This window comes from Macaca thibetana, chromosome 16 (assembly GCF_024542745.1).
Source record: "Macaca thibetana thibetana isolate TM-01 chromosome 16, ASM2454274v1, whole genome shotgun sequence".
In the NCBI taxonomy this organism is placed as follows: domain Eukaryota; kingdom Metazoa; phylum Chordata; class Mammalia; order Primates; family Cercopithecidae; genus Macaca; species Macaca thibetana.
In genome coordinates, this window is record NC_065593.1 from 67,820,510 (window position 1) to 67,847,873 (window position 27,364).

General features: G+C 41.7%; 2 long non-coding RNA genes across 2 annotated transcripts; one reads left to right on the top strand and one right to left on the bottom strand.

The window, feature by feature from the left end:
• Nucleotides 1-6,918: 6,918 nt before the first annotated feature.
• Nucleotides 6,919-17,487, bottom strand: LOC126939922 (uncharacterized). The gene is made up of 3 exons (XR_007720497.1): nucleotides 17,407-17,487; nucleotides 15,401-15,545; nucleotides 6,919-7,072 (listed from the first exon to the last, which is right to left on the bottom strand). It is a non-coding gene; the product is annotated as an uncharacterized LOC126939922 (long non-coding RNA).
• On the top strand, nucleotides 17,474-21,326 carry LOC126939923 (uncharacterized). The gene is made up of 3 exons (XR_007720498.1): nucleotides 17,474-17,565; nucleotides 20,855-20,974; nucleotides 21,071-21,326. It is a non-coding gene; the product is annotated as an uncharacterized LOC126939923 (long non-coding RNA).
• Nucleotides 21,327-27,364: the final 6,038 nt, after the last annotated feature.

Here is a 27,364-nt window from a genome sequence, read left to right on the forward strand (position 1 = left end):
TCAAAGTTTTAAAAAATTGGAATGTTTATAAAGTAAGAAGTTATAGTAAGCTAAAGTTCACTTACTATTGAAGAAAGAAAAACTCTTATATTTTATTTTATTTGAGGCAGTCTCGCTCTGTTGCCCAAGCTGGAGTGCAATGGCGCGATCTCGGCTCACTGCAACCTCCGCCTCCCGGGTCCAAGCAATTCTCCTGCCTCAGCCTCCTGAGTAGCTGGGATTATAGGCATGCGCCACCACGTCCAGCTAATTTCTGTATTTTTAGTAGAGATGGGGTTTCGTCATGTTGGCCAGGTTGGTCTTGAACTCCTGGCCTCAGGTGATCTGCCCGCCTCAGCCTCCCAAAGTGCTGGGATTACAGGCGTGAGTCACAGCACCCGGCCCGAGAAACGCTTTTTAAAATAAATTTAGTGTAGCCTAAGTGTAGTGTTTATAAAGTGTATAGTCATGTACAGTAATGTCCTAGTCCCTCACATTCACTTACCACTGACCCACAGCTACTTCCAGTCCTGCAAACTCTCTGTTCACGTATAAGTGCCTTATACAGGTGTACCATCTTTTTCTCTTTTATACCGTATTTTACTGAACCTTTTCTATGTTTTGATATATTTGCATATACAAATACTGGTCATTGTGTTACAATTGCCTACTTCATTCAGCACAGTAATATATTGTATAGGATTGTAGCTGAGGAGAAATAATTCTCAGAATGGATCTCTGTCATTAAATGACACAGAACTATAATTTCATGTTTCAGAGAGATATGTCACGTATGGTAGATAGCACCTGATTTGAAACTCCTTCAGAGAGAAACTGATTTCCCTGTTAAAAAAAAATCTATAGCCTTTCAGTCTCTTTCTGTCTATTATTATTATTATTATTATTATTTTGAGATGGAGTCTCACTCTGTCACCCAGGCTGGAGGGCAGTGGCACGCTCTCGGCTCACTGCAAGCTCCGTGTCCCGGGTTCACACCATTCTCCTGCCTCAGCCTCCCGAGTAGCTAGGACTACAGGTGCCTGCCACCACTCCTGGCTAATTTTTTGTATTTTTAGTAGAGATGGGGTTTCACCGTGTTACCCAGGATGGTCTAGATCTCCTGACCTCGTGATCCGCCCACCTCGGCCTCCCAAAGTGCTGGGATTACAGGCGTGAGCCACTGTGCTCGGCCTTCTATCCCTTATTGAAGTAGCAAGATAGGACCCTATATACACAGTGCCTAAATTAGTAACTTGAATGACTAGATAGCATGATTGCTGAAGACATATATTGACTCCCTTCCCCTTCTTATGACAGAATTCCCCTATGCAAACAACATTGCACCCATAGAACGCTGAATGCTTAGATGAAGATATTATGGCAGCCTAGTACTTACCTTGTTAGAGCACTCCTGTTCCCAGCCAAATTTTCACTAGAGAGCCAGATTGATCTTAATTGAGAATGAAATTTACCTGGTCTTAGTGTAACCTCCTAGGAGGGTGAGGTGAAATTATCGGCAAATTCAATATCTGCACTTTTATGATGGGAACCTAATTTTTTCCTCTAAGCTTTTAGGATTAATTTCTCTAGTTTATAGGCTGTATGGAAATGTCCCAAGGTCCCTTTGGCTCCCTGAATGAAATAATTAGCTGCACATGCTATCCAACACTCTTCTATACTTTGGCCCCTCATTAGTTTTAATTCTCAGTTTAACTTCCAGGAGAAATAGTTCAGGGTTTCCTGAGACTTAGCAATTGAATCTGACTGACTGCAGGGGGTCTCATACCCAGACTGCCTTTTTCCTGATTCTTCACCCACCTTTCGCCACCTTTTCCCCGCAATCAGATCTCCGTAAGATGCAGTTTTGCTGCCTCTTGTGCGTGCAAATGGGACAGACCAGAAATTGTTTCCTGAAAACCAAATGCTTCTATTTGCTCTCTTCCTAATTGCTCCTGGAGTCTGATTTGAAACGAGTATCTTTCTGGCATAGGTTTTCTTAAGTCTATCCACGATAAATTGGTGCAACTCTAGAATCAAGCGGTTAAGCTGTTAACTAAGAAAAATGATGCTAATTCATGTCATTTATTCATTTGATGTGAATGATATGTAAATACCAGGATTTTTTTTTTTTTTTTAACATTGTAAACCTGAACTCTATGGTTAGTGCTTTTTTGGTTTCAACCTTTATATGCATGCTGTGGGTTTGACCAGCCTAGAGAAAAATGAGAGGTTAGATCTCATCAGGGCATTTTGAATCCTGTTTTCAGCACCAAGTAAAGTACATAGTAGATCTTGAATAAGACGAAACTATTTGAAGATAACACTCTGTTATTGTGATAAAGTTTCAGGTTTTAAAAACTACTTCAATTAACTCGTATATTACTCTTCAAGGAAATGTAACAAAATGAAAAGGTGTATTCCATATATTCTATTACTTTGGGTAAAAGTTCTTGAAGTTCTTCCCTGGACGATTTGTTAGCTTAGATGTTAGATTAATTAGGCTGCTTTTTGAAAAACGTCTATTTATAGAGACAGGGTCTTGCTATGTTGCCCAGGCTGGTCTTGAACCTCTAGGCTCAAGAGATCCACCCACCTCCACCTTCCAAAGTCCTGGGCTTACAGGCGTGAGCCACCACACCCATCCCAAATTAAGTTTACACTGATGACTTTGGACAAATTATTTAATTTCTCTGATACTTATTTTTCTCATCTATAAGATGGGAGTAGTAATACCCTAAACTAGAGGGTTCAAATGAGAATGAAATAAAAACTTATTTAAATACAGATTTTGGCATACAAATACATTTCCATTCTTCCGTACCCCAACTCCCTCCATCCCATGTCTTCATTCCAGGAAAACAAAGTTTTAATGGGAGACTTCTAGGTGACTTTATCATAAGTTATGCATTCAATCCCTTGGAATCAGCTCTGCCCCAATTTACTTTTGTATGATGGCTTCAAGAGTTGGGTTATCACAACTGTGTCTGGGCAGGTAAACCCTTGTTAGATGGGCTGAAGGCAGACTGCAGATAAACTGGCTGAGTTCTCCCATATACCTATTTTCATCAGTCACATGTCTTACCAAATCTTTCTCTTAAATTGTTAATAATAATAATAATAATAATAATAATGTGATGGCTAATCCAGGATGGTGTTTAGAGAGCCTACTTTTCCTCCGGATTTATAAAAATAAGCAAATAATGTGGAAATTTTGAGATGTTAGGAAGCCATGAGAGATAATATATAAGGAAGAGATATAAGAAATGGTCTTGTGCTGTTTTGCAAAATGACCTTACACTGGCCATTTTTCATGTCTAGGAAAATAAAAACACATCTAAAGTGAAGTGCTTTGCGTATAATTTACATAAGAAGTGGGGAGGTGAACTGGGTGAACACACTGCAGTGAGTACTACTTCTGGACATGTCTTTTGCATCTTTGATATAGATTATTTTTTCCTCTTGGCATTTGAGACCTCTGATAATTATATTTTTTGACAAGTAGAGATACTCTGGAAAACGTGAATTTTAGTATCAAGGAGAAATAAATTGGATTTTGAATTCTATTTATCAGCTGTGCCCAATTAGGCGAGGGTCTCAAACTTGTTGACCCTTAATTCCCTCATAGCTGTATTTTTTCTTATGTTTGTGTTGAGAATTAATGGGTTAATGTATGTGTACACTCGGCATATACTAGCTGCTTAGTTCCATGTCAGGGTTCGTATTTCAGTGTTCAAAATGTGGCCAGTTTTGTTTTAGGCACTTAAGTCTTCCTTATGCTTTCCTGGATGTATTGTGGGCTTGTATTTGTTTGCTTGTTTGTCTTTTGCTTCTGCTGGATGGTTTTCCTCCTGTTGAATCACCTACTCAAAATGATCTTCTTACCGAAGTCAGTAACTTCAGTCTTTAGATTCGTAGTCATCAATTCATTCACAACCTAGTTCAATGCCTAAATCCTCCAAAACACTTTGCTTGACCAACTGCATTTTATGACCCATTTATTCATTGTTGCATTCATACTTCTGTGCGTATTTTGGACTATAATACTCCTGCTTTCTTTCCGGCTATAATTATTGGACACATACCTATTTTCTCTTCTCTTTCAGACAATCATTCAAAAGGCAAGGATTATGGCCTAATGCTATGTCAATCAAAGGAATGATAGTATCTAAGACCATGCCAATCATACAATAGGCAACTACCTAATGCTTGTTAGTGTGAATTTACCTGATTTCATATTAAAAATGACTACAAAATTACTTATTGGTCTTGTGCTTCTATTGCTTGGTTTATAACTTTGTTGCTTACTTGGTACTGGCTGAGAATGGAAGGTATTGATTAAAAGTTGCCATTTATTATGTATCAAGACCAGCAAAGCAGTTAGTTCTCAAATATCCAGCTTATTCTTTTTTTTGTAAATTTTCGTGGGTTTGCAGTAGGTGTGTACATTTATGAGTATATGAGATATTTTGATACAGGCATACAATGCATAATAATCACATCAGGGTAAATGGGGTATCCATCACTTTGTTTGTCATTTCTTTGTGTTACAAACAATCCTTTGATACTCTTTTCATTATTTTAAAGTGTATATAATTATGACTGTAGCCTCTGGTAACCATCATTCTGTCTTACTGAGTTCAATTGTTTTAAGTTTTAGCACCCACAAATGAGTGAGAACATGCAAAGCTTGTCTTTCTGTGATGTCAGATTTATTCTGGAAGCAGAGTTTGGCTTCTTGAAGTTGAAAAAAGATGAAAGTGGAATCTGGTTACTTTCTCAGAGGTTCATTCCAGCTCCTGGCCTGCTGATTTCCACCAGAATGAAATTACTGGCCTCAGGATGACACTCCTATGCCCCATTCCTTCCTGGTAGCTTGTGGGTTGTGATACAAATTGTGAGATACTAACTTGGTAAATTCTCCCCAAACTAATAGAATATTTTTGGAGTGATGTTACATTGAATTTCAGTTGCCATGGTAACTCAAGTCCCCTTTCCTCCCACATATTCCCCACTGCAGGTCTTCATCTTTGATCTTCTGCAGTCTTGAAGAGTCTTGACAAAAAGAGAGACTTGTATTAGGATCCCCTTAGGCTCAGGGAAAAAATATGGGACAAGACTGTCTCAATAAGAAAGATTAAGTCACACAATAAAATATCCTATTGATAGGGAAATGTAGGTTTGATTAATTCTTCAGTTGAAAGACATTCTTCAGGGACTTGGGTTCTTTGCAACTGCTTTGTCATTCTCTCTCTCTCTCTACACACACACACACACATACACACATATATACATATACACATAGAGATTTTATATAGAGAAAAAATTTATATATAAAATATATTTTAAAATATATATAAATATGTATAAAAATTTATTTATATATAATATTTTTTTCCAGGACAAAGTCTTTCTCTGTCACACAGGCTGGAGTGCAGTGGCACAATCTTGGCTCACTGCAACCTCCACCTTCTGAGTTCAAGCAATTCTCCTACCTCAGCCTCCCGAGTAGCTGGGATTACAGGTATGCACCACCACAACTGGCTAATTTTTGTATTTTTAGTGGAAACGGGGTTTTACCACGTTGGCCAGGCTGGTCTCTAACTGGCTGGTCTTGAACTCTTGGCCTCGTGATCTGCCTGCCTCAGCCTCCCAAAGTGGTGGGATTACAGGCATGAGCCATCCCGCCCAGCCCATTCTTAGCATATTATCTTTGTCTCTCAGCTTTCCTGGCATGTACAAGATGGGTCCTGCAGTTTCAAGGGTCATAGACATTAACCTATACAAAAAGGAGCCTTTGCTTTCTAGTTCTTTATAGTAACAAAAACTTTCCCTGAAACGTTTCCCCTCAGACTTTCCTTATGTCTCATTAGTAAGAATTGAGTCATGCATCCTTTTTCAAATCAATCCCTCTCAAGGAGAAAAGAAATACCATAATAGAGTTGGATTAGTCAATATTCATCACTTTTGAGTCACATGTAGGAGGAATGAAGAGCTGAACAAAATAGGGGCAGACCAGCATGGAAGGGTAGGAAAGGGTCAGTCATGTGGTCAATAAAGGAGAGTTGGCTGCTCTACAGCACAATATACAATAAAGGGTGCTTATGGGATGTTTTCACTGATATGGGTAAAAACAGTTCTTCTGAAAGATGACAAAGGTTATTTAACTTAGCCAAGTATCCTTTCTGAAATACTCAGGACTGTGTGCTTAGATAAGTGGATTCTGAATTCCATATTATTTGATTGCCCTTGTCTGTCCTTATTAGACTATGACATTGGTTTTCTGGGTAATGTTACTGGAAGTGTCATTGAATTCTTGCAATTTTGTCATTGACAAAGCCATAACATGATGAATCAGTGTCCTTTCAATGTTTTGGTGGAGACCTGTTTCTAACAGGAGCAACAGTAGCAATACTGTGTAAGACCTGCATCAGGACTCAAGTTGGGTTTAATGCCAAATCCACAAAAAAGAAAAGAGGAAAATATAATTGGGAAATAGATATTTAGGAGTATAGACCTCATATTGAGTTGTTTTCATTGGATGGAATTATGCATGGATTATTTTCCTCTTTATGGAACAAAACATACTACATTTCTTTACAATTAAATTAAGGCTAAGGAATGACAAAGACATTATCGTTCATATGATGTATTTAAAAGATATTATTTGTGTTTTACCGGAATAGAGTGCAGAATGCCTTTACTTTGTTGCTTTATGCAATGCCAAGTTTTCAGGGCAAATCCTATTAAGGGGTTTTAGTTCCCATTTGATATTTTGCTTTCTTCTCTGCTAACTGCCAGTGCATAGAGATGCCTCAGGATTCTTTAGGCTGCGGTTGGACTTAGTTTAGAAATGTAAACTACTAAATTGAGATTATTTGCCCATTTATTAATTCTATCTGTCAAATATCTATCATATCTATAATCATTGACTTACTTCTTACAATTGTCTGCTCACTTGCAATTTTCCTCCACTAGTCTGTAAGCTTCTGGTGAAACTTGTTTCTAGTGTGTCTTCAATGTCTGACATATTTACTGAGTGATAGGTGCTTGGTAAATATTTATTCAGCATTTGAACTCTCAGTGAGCTTTTAATCTAGGAAGAAGATAAGACATGTAAGCAAAATAATATGCTGGGTAATACGCTGTCATAAGAGATGGACAGAGATTTATTGAAATTTCAAAGCTAGAAATCACATGTAATATACTCATTCATATTTTGAAACAATTCCATCTAGTTGCTTAGATAGCACACTATAGTCCTCTATCCATAAACAAACCAAACCAATTGTTAAAAAAAAAGTTCACAGAATCTAAATATTGGTATTTATTGTTAGTGTTTTTTCTTCGGCTTGGTCTTTGCTGTTAACACTTCTGATTTTATTATGAAAATTGTGTAGTGAGTTTTTCAGCTGTATCAGATTACTTTATTTCTTCCTTAAAAAGACTGTCTTTCAGCTCTTGCATCATTTTATTTGATTCCTTAGATTTCTTGGATTGGTTTCCACTTTCTTCTGAATCTCAATCATTTTTGTTGCTATTCAGATTCTGAATTCTGTGTCTGTCATTTCAGCCATTCCATCCTGGTTAAGAACCATTGCTAGGGTGCTAGTACAGTCATCTGGAGGTAGGACGCTCTGGCTTTTTGAGTTGCCAGAGGTTTTACATTGGTTCATTCTCATTTCTGTGGGGTGATATTCTTTTAATCTTTGAAGTTGCTGTCCTCTGGATAGGATATTTTGCTTTTCTATTCTTTAATGGTTTTGAGGGTTTGACTGTGGTAAAAGTTGAGTTCAGTTGACTGGCTTCATTTCTGGATGATATTGGGGTCCAGTGCTCAACTCTGCCTTCCAGGCTGTGTGCTCTAACAGTAGTACCAGACCCACAGCTTTGTTCTCTGTTCCTCCTGAGGTAAAGCACCCGCTGTGCTGAAGGGGCCAAGGTGTTCCCGGTCTGCTGGCAGCACTGTCAGCATGCCTGCCGTCATGCCGCTGGCAGCTATGTGGTGGTGCCCATGCATGTGCATGGTGGAGGGAGTGCAGCCAGGACTGTGCATGTGCAGATGGGGGTGGGGCAGCGGGCTATACACACTCGCGCCAGTGGTGGTGGGGTGGCGGGGTCTGCACATGCACATTCCCACCAGTGTCAGTGGGGCACTGGGGCCCACACAAGTGCATTCATGCCAGTGGTGGGAGAGCTGTGATGTCTACGTATGTGCTGGCAAAGCAGTGTGGGGAGGCTGCACGTGAATGCATGCCAGCCAAGCAGTTGGGGGAGACTGCTGGTGTTTGTGCACCTGCCAAGCAGTGGGAAGAGGCTGCAGGGGGGTGCTTCTCAGTGAAGACTGCCCTGCTGAAGCTATGATTGTTAGGTGGTGTGTTCTGGGACAGGAGCTGTGGTGGTGGCCACTGGGAACAACCTCAGTTAGGCATCTGAGGCTGTGCTGCAAATAGGCGTGGCCAAGCAGGAACTCCGGGAAAGGCTGGCAGATGGGGACACTCAGATCACACAGGTTCCATCCAGTGGGCAAAATAACCCTGCTCTATCCAGGTGTGACAGTCAACAAGGGTCAAAACCACCTAGAGGTACGTTGCAAGCTTTGGAGGATGGGTATCCCTGACCATGCTCCACTGCAGCCTTTCCTATGCCAAACCCTCTGGGCTCTGCACAGGCTGGAGTCCTGTCCCTGCCACTTCTCCAAGCAGCCCTCTCTGTCAGATCAAATATCCATGGGGGTCCTGGGGTCTCCTGTAGCTAGGATTCTGGAGGTCTGTGGTGAGAATGGGCCACTCCTCACCTACTGAACTCACCCCTTCCCCAGGAGTCACTGGGGGCCAGGAAGGAGTCTTTATGTTCAGCAGCCCTGTGCAGGGTTCCCAGCTTCCTCCCACTTCAGCCCTCAGTCTACATCCTCCTTCTGTTCACTCTCAATGCCTTCCTCCTTGAAGATCTGCTCAGAGAGTGCCCGTCTTCTTGATGGTTTGGTATCCTGGTGAAAGATGCTCTTCCTGGCTGCATCTATTCCTTCCCTCCATTTTTATATCACTTGGGTTCCTTCCCTCCATTTTTATATCATCTTGGGTTCCTTCCCTCCATTTTTATATCACTATAAAAGAATACACGAAACTTGTTAATTCATAAGTAAAAGGTTTATTTTGCCTCATAGTTCTGCAGGCTGTACAAGAAGCATGCTGCCAGCATCTGCATCTGGAGGACTTGAAGCTGCTTCCATTCATGGTGGAAGGCAAAGGGGAGCCAGGGTGCAGAGATAATATGGAGAGAGAGGAAGCAAGAGAGAGGGGAGGTGCTTGATTCTCTTTAACACCCAGCTTTCATGGGAACTAACTGAATGAGAACCCACTCATTACCCAAAGGCCAGCACCAAGAAATTCATGAGGAATCTGCCCCATGACCTCCCATTAGGCCCCACGTACAACACTGGGGATCAAATTTCAACATGAGATTTGGAGAATCAAATATTCAAACCCATAGCAGTGATCTCTAAAGTCTTGATTTTTATTGAGAACCTCAAAATAGTCTGTGTCCAAAGCCTCATGGAGTCTCACCATGCACATTTACAGCACAGCCCTTAGCTGAGGTCTTGTAGAGAACCCTACACAGATGTCTCATACTACTCCTTACTTTCCCCAACACATGCACTTCCACTTTTTCTAGGATATTGCCCTGAAATTTCCATTTTCATTAGTATTCCCAAACTCAGATCATTGCCTCCTCAGCTCAGCAGGAATGCTATGCTCTTTGGGTTCTACTTCCATGTGCCACAGTTGGGAAATTGTCCCTGGCAGAGAGCCCAGGTGAACATGGGGCTTACTTTATCCATTTCCCTTATTTCAAGAATCTCACCTGTAATCCCAGCACTTTGGGAAGCCGAGGTGGGCAGATCATGAGGTCAGGAGATCGAGACCATCTTAGCTAACATGGTGAAACCCCATCTCTACTAAAAATACAAAAAATTAGCCAGACATGGTGGCGGACACCTGTAGTCCCAGCTATTCGGGAGGCTGAGGCAGGAAAATGGTGTGAACCCGGGGGGTGGAGCTTGCAGTGAGCCAAGATCACACCACTGCACTCCAGCCTGGGTGACAGAGTGAGACTCTGTCAAAAAGTAAAAAAAAAAAAGTCTCAGTAGAGGGCTGTCTAGTTTGCTGTGCCTAGAAACAGGTGCCTTATATGTGTTATTCAATTTTATCATCGTTTACAGAGGAGAGCAATTCCAATATGAGTTATCTATCAGAGCTTGAAGCAGAAGCCTTCTCTCATTATTTAAAAGTTAAAAGCAGATGGCTATGCTGTAATAAGACTAAGCACGTACAAATTCTGAATAATTAAAGTGAGGAGAGCTCAGAGCCAGCAGAGCCTGGGTTTGGTTCTCTTTATCACATTCTGTAGTGATTACTGATGTCCTCCACACTTCCCCAGCCTAAAATAGATGCTTTTATGGGAGTTGTGATCTTTTCAGGATTTGAATGATGGCTCCTAGTTAGAAGTCAATATATCATCAAGAAATTCCAGAGGATTATAATTGATTAAAACTCACCATAACATGTATCTGTTGGATATTTATTTTTTTGGGACAGAGTCTTGCTCTGTTGCCCAGAGTGGAGTGCACTGGTGTAGTCTTGGCTCACTGCAACATCTGCATCCCAGGTTCAAGTGATTCTCCTACTTCAGCCTCACAAGTAGCTGGAGCTACAGGCATGCACCACCATGCTCGGCTAAGTTTTGTAGTTTTAGTAGAGATGGGGTTTCACCATGTTGGCCAGGCTGGTCTTGAACTCCTGACCTCAGATGATCCGCCTGCCTCAGCCTCCCAAAGTGCTGGGATTAAAGTGTGAGCCACCTTCTCTGGCCATCTGTTGGATATTTGATGACATATCTCTACCTACTAATTCCATGAGAACAAACATTTTAAAGTACCTTCTAAGGGCTAGGTCATATACTAGATTCTAAAAAAAGGCAGAAGAAGGCACAGCCCCTCAAAGACTTCATAGTCTAAGAAGAGAAAACAGATATGTAAAAAGAGTATTACGATGTGAAAAATCTGATATGTGAGATTGGACAAGTTGGAAAATGCCTGAGCTAAGCCTTTACTAGTTAGTAGCAATTTATCACACAGTAGGTCCATGTATGTGTGATGGGCTTTTCAGGTAGAATAGAGCTCCTGAGCAGAGCCAACCAAGGAGTGGAAGGAGAGCACATGCCATATGCTTGAAGTCGATAGGCAAGAGGTAGTGGGGGAAGAGACTAGATTGGCATACAGGGTACAGCTCATGAAAAACCTAACAGAACATAATAGGGAATTCATATTTTACCCTTAAACAATGAGAAGCCATTGAAGGACTGTTGAGAAGGGAAGTGATATGATCAAATTTAGATCAACACGGTAAATTAGCAAGGTTCAATTGAGTGGAAGGGATTGAAATCAAGAGGGATGATCTTTGTGGTGCACAAAGAGGGTTCTTTCAACTAAGTCAGTGACCCAGAGACAGTGGGGAGGGGTTAGATTTCAGAAATACTTCAGAAGAAAATTTTGGGGGATAATTTTATAATGGGTTTAAGTAAGAGAAGTACCTAGGATGAAACCCAGCTTTTTGGCTGGAGTAATTGGGTGAATGGCAGCAACATTTGCCAAGGTGGAGGAAGAAGGGGGAAGTCTAGAGGGGAATGATGATTCATGGATTCATTCACTCATTCATCTGTTCAACACATTTAGTGAAGGCCCACTACATGTCAGCACTGCTCCAACGTAATATTAACTAAGGTGGGCAAAGTTGCTGCTGTCGTTGGGGGGAATAAAGCATTTTTAAAAGGAACAAGAGCTTTTGATATTGAAGATAACATAAATAAGATAAATCAGGGTACAGCAATAGAGAGGGAAAGAGGAGCCTCTGGAACAAGAAAATCCTCTTGGAAGAGCTTCCTTTGAGCTGAGACTTGTGTGGTTATCAGAGCCCAGACATGTAAATATTAGAGAAGCATCTAGAAAGTGAACTGCAAATGCAAAGTCTTCCTGGTTGGAGTGATCCAGACTTGTGAATGTAATGAAGGTCCCATGTGCTTGGGGCAGAGCGGGTGTCAGGGAGGGCAAGAGAAGATAAGGATGGATCTTGTAGGATATGATAGGAAAGGGTTAGGGGTTGGATGTTAATTGAACTGCAGACTCTCCCTTAATATATATGCCATGAGGCTCTAATTCTCCTTGTGAAGCAGACTTTGGTTTGGCATGATAGATATTACATTTGAGATGCTTGTCAGACACCTAAGTGGAGATGTTTACCAGACAGTCAGATGAACTTGTAGAATTTTGCAGAAATATAATAACTGGAAAAAATAGATTGGAGAGTTGTCAACCAACAGCATACAAGTGACAGTTAAAGGTTAGGGTGTGCTTACATTTTCACAGCATGAGTGTGTAGAAGCAGAGAATCTAAAATTAGCTGCCTCATATGTACAGTATGAAGACAGGCAGGCATTGTTTAGTGTTAAAAGACAATGCAAGATGGCCTATCATCTTTAGTTGCAACATAAGTAGCTGGTCATCTCTCTTTTATACCTGGTTTGTTCCATGCATTTAAAAGAAGTACACATCCTCTGCAGGCATTTGTGTTTAATGAAGCGTAAGGAAGAGAAGCAGGTTAAAAATGGAGTGTTACAGAACACACTGCAGACTGGCCAGACTGTACATGATAATCTGGTGTAAAAGTTAAGTAGCTCATATATTCGAAATTCTATTTTACCGCTTTACTAAAGCAATTAATGCCTTACTCAAACTACTATCTTCCCCTGTCAAATGTAGCATCACATGGGTAAAAAAAGAAGCTAGCTTGTGTGTACTGTATAGCTTCAGACAGTAGTCTTAGCACATGGTGTGTATCTCAGCAGAGTATTTTCCTTAATTCTTGCAGGCTGTTGCTGAGACTTTAGCATTGATTCCATGGATCTCTCTTATGGTGAGACTTCAGCCAAGTTGTTTTACTTTAGTAAAGGCTTCTTTAATTTATCTTCAATGTCCCACCTCTCTGGAGTACTAATGATCTGTTTGTATCACTGTATCACTTTCCTCTCTTGTGTGTACAGGTATACACAATTATAAAAAAATTTCCAAATTAGATACTTTGAATTTTGAGATAATAAACACAATTGCAGATTTTTTTTTTAAAGTTCTGTTTAGTGTTATCATTCTATGTGTTTCTGCTGACGTAGTGGGAATTTCCTCTAAGCCAAACAAAGCCACAGTGTGGCTCCAGTAACTTGGAAAGACCTGGAAGGCAATCTGGTTTATTCATCAATCCTGATTGATTTCTTTCTTCAACTCATTCCATCTAAGGAACATGTTTCTCATCCATTAAATAGATGTAATACACCAAGTTAAATCAAGCGTTTCTGTCTTAAAACTTGCCTTGAAGTCTGTGATGGTGATATTTTAGGTTTTCATGTATTCTCTTGAAGACTGAAAGTCAAGGAAATGTAAACAGAGAAAGCAGGATGTCAACATATAAGCACCTTTAATAAAGGAGGATGCATACCAAAGGTGATTTCAAATAGTATTACAGACTAGACAGGTTCTCCCACCTTAAAAAGTGAGATAAATAATACAATAGCACACTGCCATGGGGGATGGTGGATTCTGACTGGTTACAAGTACGGTATCTCTAGGGGTCCCCTGGTTGATTACCACGGCATCTTCCTGCAAGAAGCATGTTGTATTCAGCAGGTTGAGGGAGTGGTAAGGGGGATGTCCTGAACTTTCCACTGGGAGCTCTGCTATTGATTCTGGCATTTAGGCAAATTCCAGTGGCATCTCAGGTCCCCAAGTCTGAGAACAGGATGCTGGTCGGGACTCTAACTGCCTTTGGCTATGACACACCCTTTGGCAGATGCTCTCAGCAGTTGTCAGTTTCAGTTTCAGTGTGGAAATAGATGATTTATTGTCCCTTGAAAATTGGTGGTTGTTTGGGACGGGGGGTGGCATTGAAGAGGACTCTGAAAGACAACTCTCTGCGACTTTAAGAACATGGACTAGGCTTGAAAGGTGAGAAAGCATTGCTTCTTAAAAAAAAAAAAAGTTTCATTTCAGAATAAGAGCTTTTTAGGGGAATAGAAGACATAGAGAAATAAACGAAATATGAAAATATTATGGGAAAAATATACAGACCAAAATTGTTTTGTGCACAGTATGTGCTCAATGTTTGTTATTTGTAATATGAGGACTTCCAAAAGGGTCGGAATAGCCTTTACAAGAAAAGGACCTTTTTTTCCCCTCTGAAATTTATACATTATCTGATAGAGTTCAATGTAGCTACAAGTTTGTCCACATAGAAATGCATTCTTTTGGCTGGGAGCGGTGGCTCACGCCTGTAATCCCAGCACTTTGGGAGGCCGAGGTGGGTGGATCATGAGGTCAGGAGATCTAGACCATCCTGTCTAACACGGTGAAACCCCGTCTCTACGAAACATACAAAAAATTAGCTGGGAGAGGTGGTGGGTGCCTGTAGTCCCAGCTACTTGGGAGGCTGAAGTAGGAGAATGGCGTGAATCCAGGAGGCGGAACTTGCAGTGAGCCGAGATTGCGCCACTGCACTCCAGCCTGGGCGACAGAGCCAGACTCCGTCCAAAAAAAAAAAAAAAAAAAAAGAAATGCATTCTTTTAGTTGTGAACTACATGGCATTGTACATAGTGAGGGCCCCATCTGTAAAATCAACTGGAAAAAAGTTCAGGAAAGAAATGTCATTGATTTTTTTTTTTTTTTTTTACTGTCTTGAATGATAGAAGCAGCCTGTGGAAAGAAAACATTGGATCAGTGGATGTTAGTTACTTGGGGTTTGTTAATGAGTTCCATGAATTATAGAAATCCATTTCAGAAATTTAACCCTAGATAAACAGTCTTAGCAAGGAAGAACCAGTTCTTTTTATCTTTGAGCTACACTACTAGGCCGGAGGTTGTGGGGAGGGTCAGTGAGAAATGTCAAATGACTGATTGCTATGTTGTGGACTAGATTCAGATGATCTTAATATCATTAAAATCTAGAACTATAGAACTTTAGAATGATAAAAGAAATTATAGTCCATCAATTATTATTTTATATCTTATAGCTTCTTGGAGTCATTATGGGTAAGAGAAGAAATTTAGGACTGTGAGGAGAAACAAAAGGGGATACTCCGCATTCTACTTTCCACTTTCCCAGGATGTTTCTGGACTTTCTTGTGAGTCTGATGAAGCACTGAGTGCATAAAACAGAAACCAGGCTTAGTGATGCCCTTTTAGAGGTCTCAACATGAACGTAGTATGAATCTAGTATGAATTCATGAATCCTAGAATTCTATGAATCATGAAGGTAGTATGAAAAACATCTAAGAGGCAGAGAGAGCATAAAAATACAGAAGAATGAATGAGTTTCCCACCTCTTTTTCTTTCCAGACCCTTCAATCTGCTATTGGAATTGGGCTTGTGGACTGGAGAGTTCCACAACTGGAGGCTTCTAGGTCTTGTGTGATGAGATTTTTTCTAACTTGGTTTAGACTTCCTGGAAAAGTTCCCATCTTCTCTCTGCACTTGACAGAACAGATAGAGGTAGACGGATGCATATCTACAAGAATCAAAGTATAGATGGGGAGTGGAGGAAATAGGGTCTTCATTTTATCCTCCACCACCAATCAAGTCAAGATAATAGGACCATTTATCCCATTTTTGTGGAGGGCCTACAGAAATGTTGCTCCCTTTGAAGTGAGGTTGAAAAAAATTCTGCCTGGGGTCCAGTGATTTCATCTTTGACTCTGCCACTTTGAAAGACCTAAGCATGGGCTTTGGACACTGTCTCTATGGATGCAAATAATTTTTGTGTCCAGGTTCCCAGGCAGGCTGTGTCTTTAATTCTTAAGGGGAGTCTTTCTTGGATGTTGGTTCAGAGGAGGATGTTGGTAACCCAACACGGATGTAAATGGAAGGTTCATGTGTTTTTTTAGTAGGGAGCTGGCTGGGTGTTTGGGAAAACTTGATCTCTGTGATATTATCCTCACCAGAGAAAGGGGCTCAGATTCTGAGCTAAACTATGCCACGTTAGCTCCAAAGAACTGCAAAAATGTCCCAGGACATTGGTGACCCCACTATGTGGTTACAGTCAGGACAAACCAGAACAGCACCCATTGAGAAGCTGGCTCTCCCAAGTGTGATGCTTGGGAAGCACCCTGCAGCCCCGGAGTGAGGCCTTCCCGAGCTTTGTGGCCCTTTGTCACCACATCTGGGTTGTGATGGTGGCAGGCCTCACTCAACAAGCTTGCCTGGGCAGGGGATACTTGAATAGGAGACTTTCAAGGAATTGTTTAGAAAAAGATGATTTTGTTGAGGGCAGATTGTTCTTGACACATGCAGCAGTCTATTGGGGAAGGCAACAGAGGACAGTCAATACTTCCCCATCATTCCTGCTACTGCACAGTTTTATTTATGAGAGTTTGGGTCATATGAGGCTTGGCCAAGAAGACATCTGATGGGTGGAGTGATACTCACCTTAACCACACCTCTGGTATGCTGAGACACCCCAAGGAGAATGTGTGTGTGGAGAAGGCAGGCAGGGATGCCACACCCTGAGCCTGCTTTCCTCCCTGCTGTGAGAACCTAAGGAAAAGCTTCTAGAAATCATTCTTGCTTTCCCAGAGGTCTGCCACTGCCTATCTTGGGATATATTTAGGAGGGAGAGGAATGACGCAGAAGAATGTTGGTCTGGGGAGTTAAAGCTTTTTTTTTTTTCTCGGCAGCTATTTATCTGAAAATAGTTGAAGTAGTTCAGATTTCATGGGGCTTTGAACACATTGGCATATGTGATTTGGGCAATAAAGTGTTGGTTGTTTTGATGAGGATCCCATTAACCGCTCTGTAAATGAGATATGTTTTCAAAGGGCATCTACTCTCTCTCTCTCCTTTCTCTCTCCTTTTTGTCCTCTCTCTCTCACTCTTTTGATTCTTTTTTCAGACTTTTGATTCTCTTTTCAGACATGAGTTGAGATAATTTGACAGATCAGTTCTCTTTTTGCTTTCTATCTCCTGGACAATCAAATTTGGCTAAGAGGTAACATTTGTAAGGCACTTATTATGTACTGGACATGTCCCTAGGCACTTTACAAGCAATATGTTTTTTATCCATTTTATGAGGCGAGTGCTGCAATTTTCTCCCTTTGACAAATGAGGAAATCGATACTCAGAAGTTCGGAGTTGCTCATGATCACTCAGTTAATAAGAGATTGTATTTGTAAGAATAAACTAGGTTATGCTGCAGTAATCAAAACCCACCAATAACACTCAAAACTCACCTACAACCCTCCAATTATATGGCACGATGCAACAGGTTTATTGTTACTTACGTTACACACCTAGACAATTACTCAAAGGCCCAGAATAAGGGAGGCTTTACTACCTTGAAACGTCACAACCGGGGAACACAGCGCCATGGCTGCCGTAGCAGGGAAAAGAGTGCTGGGAAGTCTCACCAGCGGTCATATTCCGGGAAAGACACAGATCACTTCCGCTCACAGCTTATTGGCTGAAACTAGCCGCATGGCCCAATGGCAAGCTGGTAAGCTGGTACTCCTCCCTCCCCTTCATGAGGAGGCAAACCAAAATGGCAGACTCATAGAAATTCCTACGTCTGAGACAGACTTTGAGCTTTTAACCACTATGTGATACTGCCCTTCAGAAAAATGCTTTCATGCCTGACTAGAGATACAAAGTAGCTGTGTGGGGCTTCATAATTCACTTTCTCCCATCCCATTTTAATGTTACCACACCTGCCACTGGATCCCAAGGGGGCATAGTTAGTACCTCCTTTCAAGGGTCCTTCTGGCCCCCACCTAGCTCTTGTGCTGCACAAGACCAATACTCAGTGCCCTGTGGCCCGTGTTTAACCTTTGGGATTCATGTAATCAGCACCCACACAGCTAGGAATCACTGAGTCACAGGCTGAGTCGCTGCTTGCATCTTCTGTGCCTGGAAATGAGATCTTGGGCCAGAGTAGTTCTGCCTCCTACACCCTTGGCCAGTTCCCATGGCTCTGTGCAGTCCTGCTGCAGAGTTATATGGGGTATATCTCTGACATCTCAGAGGAGCACTTAACAAATGTCACCATCTGTAGATCACAGCATACTGTAGTCTTAGACCTGGAAGTCCATGAACATCTTGGCAGGAATCTTCATCGTGTTTTTGGAGAGGGAGTTGGGGAATGTGTTCATTAACCTGTCCCTCTATAATTCGTGGATTTATGGGTTCATTTACATTTTCAATTTACCCTCCAGTTAAGATGCAGTTTCAATCAGTCTGTAGGTGAATGGTGAGAGCAACTAAGGGAAATCCAAAGGCAGAAGCCACTTGCAAACACTCCTGAGAGATATAAGTCTCTTCATTCCAAGAGAAAGAGAAAAAAAAGACAACATACTTATGGGAGAAAAAAGTCTCACACTAAGAAACTACTTTACCCTGAAAATGAAAGAAAAAGTATACTTCTGGAAATTACTTTCTATAGAAAGCAATATAATTCAAAAAGAAAAAGAATAAAAAAACCACTTTGTTTCTCAGTCTTTTCATTTTAACGTGTTCTTTCCTCCTCTTGGATTATACTTTTGGTTTCATAGAGTCCAATCATTCTTAATTCCTCTGAGTAGAACAAAGTCAGTAAAGAATAAAAAGGAGTTTGAAGAGAAATAGAATAACTGCAAAGAAGCAGAAGTTGTAATATTAGAAATGATGTTTGTCTTGGAGATGGTAAAGAGTGGAACTGATACTGTAAAAAATGTAATCAATGATATGAAGCAAATTCAAGAAACTCCCAGACTGCAGAGAGAGAGGTTAAAAATAGTGAAACAAGACAAAAAGAAAAATGATCAACATGGAGGGGAGAAAACAAAGACCCAATAAAAGAACTATGGCCATTTTTAAACAAAAGGAAATAAAAGGTTCTTTCACTAACCATGATTGATGTAAAAATCACACAAAAAGATTTGCATAGGTATTCCTTGGTCAGAAGATTAAATGATTAAGGATATATATTCTTCCATTATGTTATGATTTAAATAATGTTAATGAAAATCCTAATAGTGTGGATCAAGGTGATTCTAACATTTATCTGGAAGGAGAAATGGTAAAGTAGCCAAGGGAAATTTTTAGAGCTATTATGGTAGATTATAATCAAAACAGCATGGTGGTGGTAGAAAAACTGATAGGCAGAGAAATGTGCAGAGATGTCCCTGCATTATTTAACGATTCTTTCTGCTCTAATTTTGAAAGCCAAATGTAATCATAAACTCATTTTTCTTTGTATACTAAAGTCTATTTTTGGGATAAGTGGTTAAGTATTTGAAGTAAAGTTGGCATCTTTTCTCAAAGCATACACCACAATATAAAGACCAAAAGGGCTAAATAGTCGAATGCACAAAAAGAACCCAAAATAAAACATAGATGGGTAGATCTCTGATCTTGAGTTTGGATTAGTTTGCCTGTGTATGATGAGATGGGGAAAATTGTATTCACCACAATTCCACTTCTACTTATGAATGGAACTCATTTGTTAGAAAAAGTTCCAGCAACTAGAACGGGAGGCAACTAAGGGGCCTGAGTGTGATAAACTCTCCCTGCTGGAGACAAGGAGAAGAGTTTGCTTGATACTCCAATAAGGAAGGGAGGAAGACGCCCAAAAGAGAAACAAAAGGAAGGAAAGGAAAGGAGTGTGAAGACATGTGTGTGGAGGGTAGGTGGAAGAAGTGACAGGGAAGGGCAAGATATTGAACTATCACCAAGTACCACATTGGAGTTTGGGCTGGATTTCACCAGTCTCCACAGAGCAGAAGCTGCCTCTCAAGTATCTGGGTTACATGCATGTAAAAGCAGTGGAAAAAATCTGAAAGAGGAGCAATTGGTGGGTTTTCTAACGTAAGAATTAAAAATTGTTTACATCAAGGCTCTGCAAACTATGACCCACAGCCCAAATCCAGCCACACCCATTAGGTTTTGTATCATCTATCCTTGCTTCCCAGTTACAATGGCAGCACTGAGTAGTTGTGATAGAGAACATATGGCCCACAAAGCCTAAAATATTTACTATCTGGCCCTTTATGGAGAAACTCTGCTAATTCATCTTTCCATGAAAAGCATTACAAAATAATTAAAAGGCAAACAGCAAACTCAGAAACAAAACACTTGACACAAATATAGTAAGGGGAAGAATCATATCCTTAAGTATTAAAAAGATCCTTCCAAACTTATTGAAAAAACTGAGTTGGCAATAGGCAGAGGGTACAAATAGATATTTCACTGAAGAAAGCACAAAGGTATCAACATACGAACATATAGACGTTTAGCCTCACTAGCTAGCAAAGAACAGCAAAATAAACTAGAATAATGTAACAGTGTTTGGAGTCAGGGTGTCTTGATTTGAACAGTGTCATGTACTATTGGTGGGGAATGTTCATGTAAAACAATTTGTCAATACACGTTAGAACCTTAAAAAGAACAGAAGGTTATACCTTTTGATCTAGAAATAGCACTTCTAAGAAGCTATCTTGAACAACTATTGAGAGATAAAAATATGTAAAGGTGAGAATATTCTCTGAAATGATACCTCTAGGTTCACCTCTTATTAGTTGAGATGACTTTGTGTAAGTTACCAAACCTTGCTAAGCCTCACTTTCCTCATTTTGTAAAATAGGAATTAAAAATATACCCAGTCATAGGAGTGTTATGTAGATTCAACATGTTGACATGTACAAATTTTTAGGAAGAAGATCTTTGGCAAAGAGTAAGGGATCAAGAACTACCCACTATTTTACAAAAGTGAAATAATAGGGAAATAGTGAAATCCTCTCGTCTAATTTCAGGTTAGTGCCCATGCCATTTTACAGAGGAGAAACCAAGGCCTAGAGAAAGTGCTGCAAATGGTTGAGCAGAACCAGACCCTGAGCCAAGCTCATGGCAGTGACCCTAAAGAGCTTACAACAGTAAGTGTTCTGTCTCCCCGCTCTTTCTCCTACCTCTGGTGGTTGTGGGATAATTCAGAGAATGCATCATTAAAAAGAATTATGTTCCTGTTCTAGGGACACAGGCACCGAAGAGTCATCTCTACTTCCAGGGACAAGGTTTAGGGGACAAGTAAAAATGATAGAAGGGAAGGCCTGTTGAGAGCCTGGCCCAGAGATTTGGGTTTCCGTCTCCTAAGCCAAGAAACCAGTTACCAGATGGGAATGACATTCCATCATCCCAGCCTTGGGTCAAATTTGAGACCCAGGAGCCCACAGGCAATCAGCTTTGGGACATGCTTCCCTGATTAAACCATCATGGCATCCTTCTGTTCCTGTAAGTGTGGAGAGAAGGAATGTGTTATGGGTACTCGGTGAATGAATCTTTTTATAGCATGACATTGGATGTGAGAATTTGAATTCCTGAAGACTAACAACACTTCAGTAAACACATATCTTCAATCAAGAGCCTCCTAAATGCCACCCATGTGACATGGAGGAAACAGTCTCAAGGAACTGCAAAGAGCTGTACTCTGTGTAGGCAGAAGGTAGGAACAGTTCGCATCACTGCTGAGGACAGAATAAAAGCAAGTGGGTGGCTGGGCGTGGTGGCTCACGCCTGTAATCCCTGCACTATGGGAGGTCAAGGTGGGTGGATCACCTGAGGTCAGGAGTTTAAGACCAGCCTGGCCAACATGATGAAACCCAACTTCATCTCCGCTAAAAATACAAAAAATTAGCTGGCCATGGTGGCGCACGCCTATAATCCCAGCTACTCAGGAGGCTGAGGCAGGAGAATTGCTTGAATCCGGGAGGCAGAGGTTGCAGTGAGCTGAGATCACACCACTGCACTCCAGCCTGGGCGACAAGAGTGAAACTCCGTCTCAAAAGGGGTCAGAAGGCAAGGTGGGCCAATAGGAGCTGTAGAACCTGTATGATCCACTGTTGATTTTTTTTTTTTTTTTTGAGACAGAGTCTGGCTTTGTCACCCAGGCTGGAGTGCAGTGGTGCCATCTTGGCTCACTAAAACCTCTGCCTCCTGGGTTCAAGCAATTCTCCTGCCTCAGCCTCCCAAGTAGCTGGGATTACAGGTGCTCACCTCTATGTCAGGTAACTTTTGTATTTTTAGTAGAGACAGGGTTTTGCCATGTTGGCCAGGCTGGTCTCGAACTCCTGACATCAGCTGATCTGCCTGCCTCAGCCTCCCAAAGTGCTGGTATTACAGGCGTGAGCCACTGCATCCAGCTTCACTGTTTATTTTTAAAACATAATAGTTCCTGCCATTTTGGGAACTATTTAGGGTCACTTTTAAAGGCAGACGGCTAGATCCTTCATCCCAGTGAAGGATCAGGACCAATATGGGTAATATACCTTAATCTTATACAGACGAGAAGGATTGAAACAAGGAAGTTAATATTCATTGATTATCTGTAATGTGCTAGTCATTTTTCAATCATTTTCTCATTACATCTTCCAAGCCACACAATGAATGTACCATTATTATCTCCCCTTTGCAAAGGAGCCAGATGGGGCTCAAGGAGGCTGAGGGGTCCCACAACCAGGGAGAGGTAGAGAAGAGAAATAGACCACAGGGCTTTGAACTCTTAACTTATTCTGAGAACAAGGACCACTTCCTCATATGCTCATCAGTACGATTAAGTTATAAAATTGAGTTTTCTTAAGGGGAAAAAGTAAGCAAGAAAGCATCTTCTGGCTTACAGTTTATCTGCCAAGCACCAAGTGCCTTTCCATAATTCTGACTTACAGGGTGCTTGCATGGCCTTCCAGGCAAAGAGCCTGGAGTTTTGTATATCCTTATGCCCACCTCTGCTGAGGGTTTCCTATGAGTTTCACAGATGGGGTCATGATCACCTTCAGCCTCTATTGACTGCCAAAATTAGCATCATACCAGGTATGACTGCCTGCCCTCTGTCCACAGGTAGGTGGAGAAGATGTCTTGATATCAGGAGTTCCTGGAGGTGCAATCAAACTTGCCTGTTTGATGTCCATGGTTCTGACTTTCTCAAAGAGCTCTGGGCTTTGTGGTTTCTTTTACAGGTTGTAACTTGTTGAAGCTGCATTTTGCCAACAAATGGGAGCCATGAGGTCTCTTGTGTGGCACAGCTGTTACCCTGTCCATGTGCTCTACAGCTGGGCCCCTTAACCTGGTATTGGCCTCAGTGGCAAACCACTGTTAAAAACGATGGAGGGAGGCAGCAAGGAGCCAGATTCACTAATGCTGATTCGCCCTGGCATAGGAATATCCTGTAAGTGGTCTCAGGGAATTAGCTAGACTGGGAAATTCTCAAAGCCCTCATAGCCATCTTGTTTCGTAACTCACGTGTACAGGCAATTATCCATACATATGCTTGTGGGGTGACCAGTGGGAATTCAGCCAGGGTTATCCAGACTGAAATTTATCCTTCTGTATTAGTTTCAACTAGATGCTGTAACATGAACACAAAATTAACGGCCTAAAACAACCTGAATGTATTATCTTACAGTTCTGGAAGTCAGAACTGAAATGGGTCTCAGTGAGCTGAAATCAAGGTATTGACAGGGGTGTGTTTCTTTCTGGATTCCCTGGGAAGAATTCATTTCCTTGCCTTTTCAACTTCTAGAGGCTGCCTGCATTCCTCAGCTCCTGGCCCCTTCTGCATCTTCAAAGCCAACAATGGTGGGCCAAGTCCTTCTCATGCTACCATCTCCCTGGCTTTTAAGGTGGGCAGTATTAGAACATGGATCAACTAGCATGCTCTTTTAAGTTTTGTCTCTACCCAAAGTATTCATTAAGAAAAAAGGAAGAAAAATATACATCCTTTGATGGGGCAATATTTACCCAGTCTGGTGCAGCTGCTGGAGTCCTCTGATAGTAACTCTAAGTCCTAAAGTTCTTTTTCTGCCAGGAACTACATATTTGGCTACAAAAAGGCAAGTTACTTAACTGCAAACCACAGCTTATTCATCTTTATAATGGGGATAACCCCCCTGGTCCTGCTCTCTAGGACCACTGGAATGGTAAATGAGATAATGAAACAGTGCCTTAAAAAGCATGTTGTTGAATCAAGCATTTTCTGTGACCTCACTAAGATAGTCAGAAGAGAGGTCTGTGTCTGCACCCACACACTATGCAACACTCTAAATACACCCCCCTTATTTCTTACCAAGCTTATGGGTTGCTCTGTTGTTAGATTTCTTTTTTTACTATACATATTTGATTTACATATTTAATTTACAGCAATGCTTCATAATAAGGAGGCTATCAGTTGCCACTCAATGAATATTTAATGAATACAAAATGAACAAAGGAAAGCAAAAAGAAGAGAAGGGAGGAAGTGGACTGTGGAAAGTTCTATACTCCTCATTGCTCCAGCAGAGGAAGCTCCATTTCCATTCTCCTTGGGAGATTTCTTGAACTTTATCTCCAATCTGGACCCTTCCTATTAGAAAGAAGGGGACAGTCTTGAGGGAACCATGTGTACCACCAAACATAGGTCATGGGGGTCAGAGGGCCACCCCCAGTGCCCAGCCCCACTTGGTACAGAGGAAAACACATACCCCTATAGCCTTTTTTTTTTTTTTTAAAGCCCTGGTTTCTGGGAATTTGTTCATCAATAAGGCACTATGTTATTTCAGACTCACTTACCAAATGCCTCTCTGTTGTTCAGTAGTAACTAGCAAGCGCATAGTAGGTCTAGAAAATAACATCTGGCATTTTGATGAAGGAATAAGCGCGGGAATGATGTGTTGCTGGACAGCTCAAAGAAACACCAAGAATACACCAAAGCAAATTTAAATAGTATAGCATGATCATTTTTTGATGATGGATGGCCTCAGTACTTTAGGCCACTCAGCAGTGTTACCCTGGGAGTTTGCTGTAACCCTGTTCTCCTGGCCTTGCTACCAGGGCTCATGGGGTAAATCTGGTCAGTCTCCAAAGGAAGGAGCTGATCATGCAAATTAGGTGCGTCGTGGGGCCTGCCTGCTGGCCAGAGCCACTCGGCTTCTGAAACCTTCGTGAATCAGGAAACCAGTGCTCGGCACCCTCTGCAACTGCCCTTCTGGGCTCCCTTCCATTGCTCCTCCCAGCCTCTCCCTGGAACTGGGCAGTGCTGCTCCTGGCCAGGAAAAAGGAACCTCCTCTGAGTCAGGGCTGAGTGAGTAGCAGTTGCTTCACCCCCAGCCCCCAGGGCTTGGAGAGAGACCTGCTTTGTCCGCATGAAACTGCAGGCTTGGGCCAGCGCAATAGTTTGATGTGAATAAGCAAAAAGAAAAACAACCAAAAGAAAAAAAAAAAAAAACCACAACACACATACACACCAACCAAAAAACCCCCCATGTTTCTTCAGATTAGATTTAATTGAAAACAACCATCCACCCCAAGTACTTTTCATATGTTGGGTAGCTTCTCCAGTCCTGGAGTCCAGGGTCTGCATCTGAGTCAGAGAAGGGAGCAGAGATTGCCCCCGACCAAATCCAGAAGTGGGGGGCTGGAGTGCAAGAGCTCAGGACTATAGGTCTGTAAAATGCTGTGGGCCTCTGTCCAGCCAGCCCCATGAGTCTCCCTGCATCCTCCACTGAAATGAAAGGAAACAGAGCTGGGCCAAGCAGAGGTGTGGGGGAGCCAGGAGGGAGGCCAGCGGCTCTCTTGCCTCAGCAGACACCCGCAGGCTGAGCGAGAGAGCTTCCCTTCCAAACGCTGCAAAGAGTCTCCGAGGAGGAAAAGGATCCTGCAGAAGAGCCAGGAAGCCAGGATTGAAACTGTTGCCGGCATTGGCAGGGCCAGGGCTGGGACTGTCTGCGCTCCTATCCTCTGGCTCAGTGGGAATCCCATCGCCTCTCTGACATCATGGATGAAAATCAGCCCTGGCTTTCATATGTTGGGACCGCCCCACCCAGCTCAGTCCGGCCAGCTGGACCATCCCAAAACGGGTTCTCTTTTGTCAGCTGCCTTTTATAGAACTATAAAACTAAAAGTTCAAGTACGAAGCCCTTAGATCAGTCATCAAAAAAGGCAGACTTTGCCTCCCGGACTCTTTCTGCCTCTTTCCCTGCATTGTGGCTTCCTCTCTCCGGCAGAGCTGCTAGGCTGCTGGCTTCCATCTCTCAGCCTCGTAAAGATCCTACAACCCCAAATGGGGCATTAACCTGCCTAGGAGGGGGTTCTGGATCTGTGCTTTGGAATTAGGGGAAAGGGAAGAGAAGAGAGGAGCTTATGCTGCAACTATGTGGGGAAAAGGAAAGATACCTCTGTAATAAAGTGAAATGGCATAGAGTTGGAAACGGGAAAAGAGACAACACAGGACCACAGTCGGTGAGGCAGAGTGAGACTTTTGCCAAATAACTGTGACCTTTGAAATTTCAAACTGCCTTTCCAGGCATTTGAATCTTTTGGCCAAAGCATAAGTGAGTAGGGGGGTGGAACACCAGATGATCCTATGCTCAGCAGAGTTTAGAAGGGAGGGAGTATTAAACATGTTGGAGCTTGAGAAAAAGAATGGAATTCTCACCTCCTCAGCTCAAGACCTGGGACCTGGGCCATAGTTGGCACTAGATTAATCATGGCTGCAAAAAGAAGTGAATGGCTGACCTCAGTCAGTTTCAATGCCTTAACAAAAAATTGGACTAAGATTATTGATAAAGGTCTTAGGGATTCTTGGATCAATGAGATGACTTCTACAGTTTAGGAAGCTCCATGTATACTCTAAACACATAAGAAAAGTCAAAGCCAAATGGAACTCACCCAATGGTCCAAAATGGTGGCTGGGTCAGCAATGCCGCACCTGTGGGATCATCGTGTTCCCTCGCCTTACCTCTGAAGCATGTGGTCTAACTGCAGCTTAAAGGATTAATGTGAAGTCTAAGGAAATGTGTGTAAGTTAAACCATTCTTTGCTCAAATTGGATCAGTTATCTTGACCTGATAGAGGCTTTTTTAAAAGGTCTAATACCTGGGACCTTTCTTCTCTTGGCTTGGGATAGGAATGTACATGTTGAGCAGCAACATTCCTGTGGGTCTCTCAGATTCTATCAGGCTGTTATATAACTGGCATTATAATATTGGAAGGGATCTTAAAGATAAGACCTGGGTCAAAGTCTTATTTATGAATGAGGTCGAGGGAGGTTACATGACTTATGCATTGTATGTGCTTACATTTATTCATCCCATCAAAGAGGATTATTCCTATTGCTCCTTTGGTTGCTATTTAGCCCCTGTGCACACCAGGCATTATTCTGTGCATTGGGAGTCAATGCTGAACAAAGACGGTGGGGGACAATAGTTTTTGTGAACCTTATAATTGGAGAGACTAACATTAAGCAGATGAACAAGTATGAAAATAATATGTTTTTGGAAAATGATGACAACAGTGAA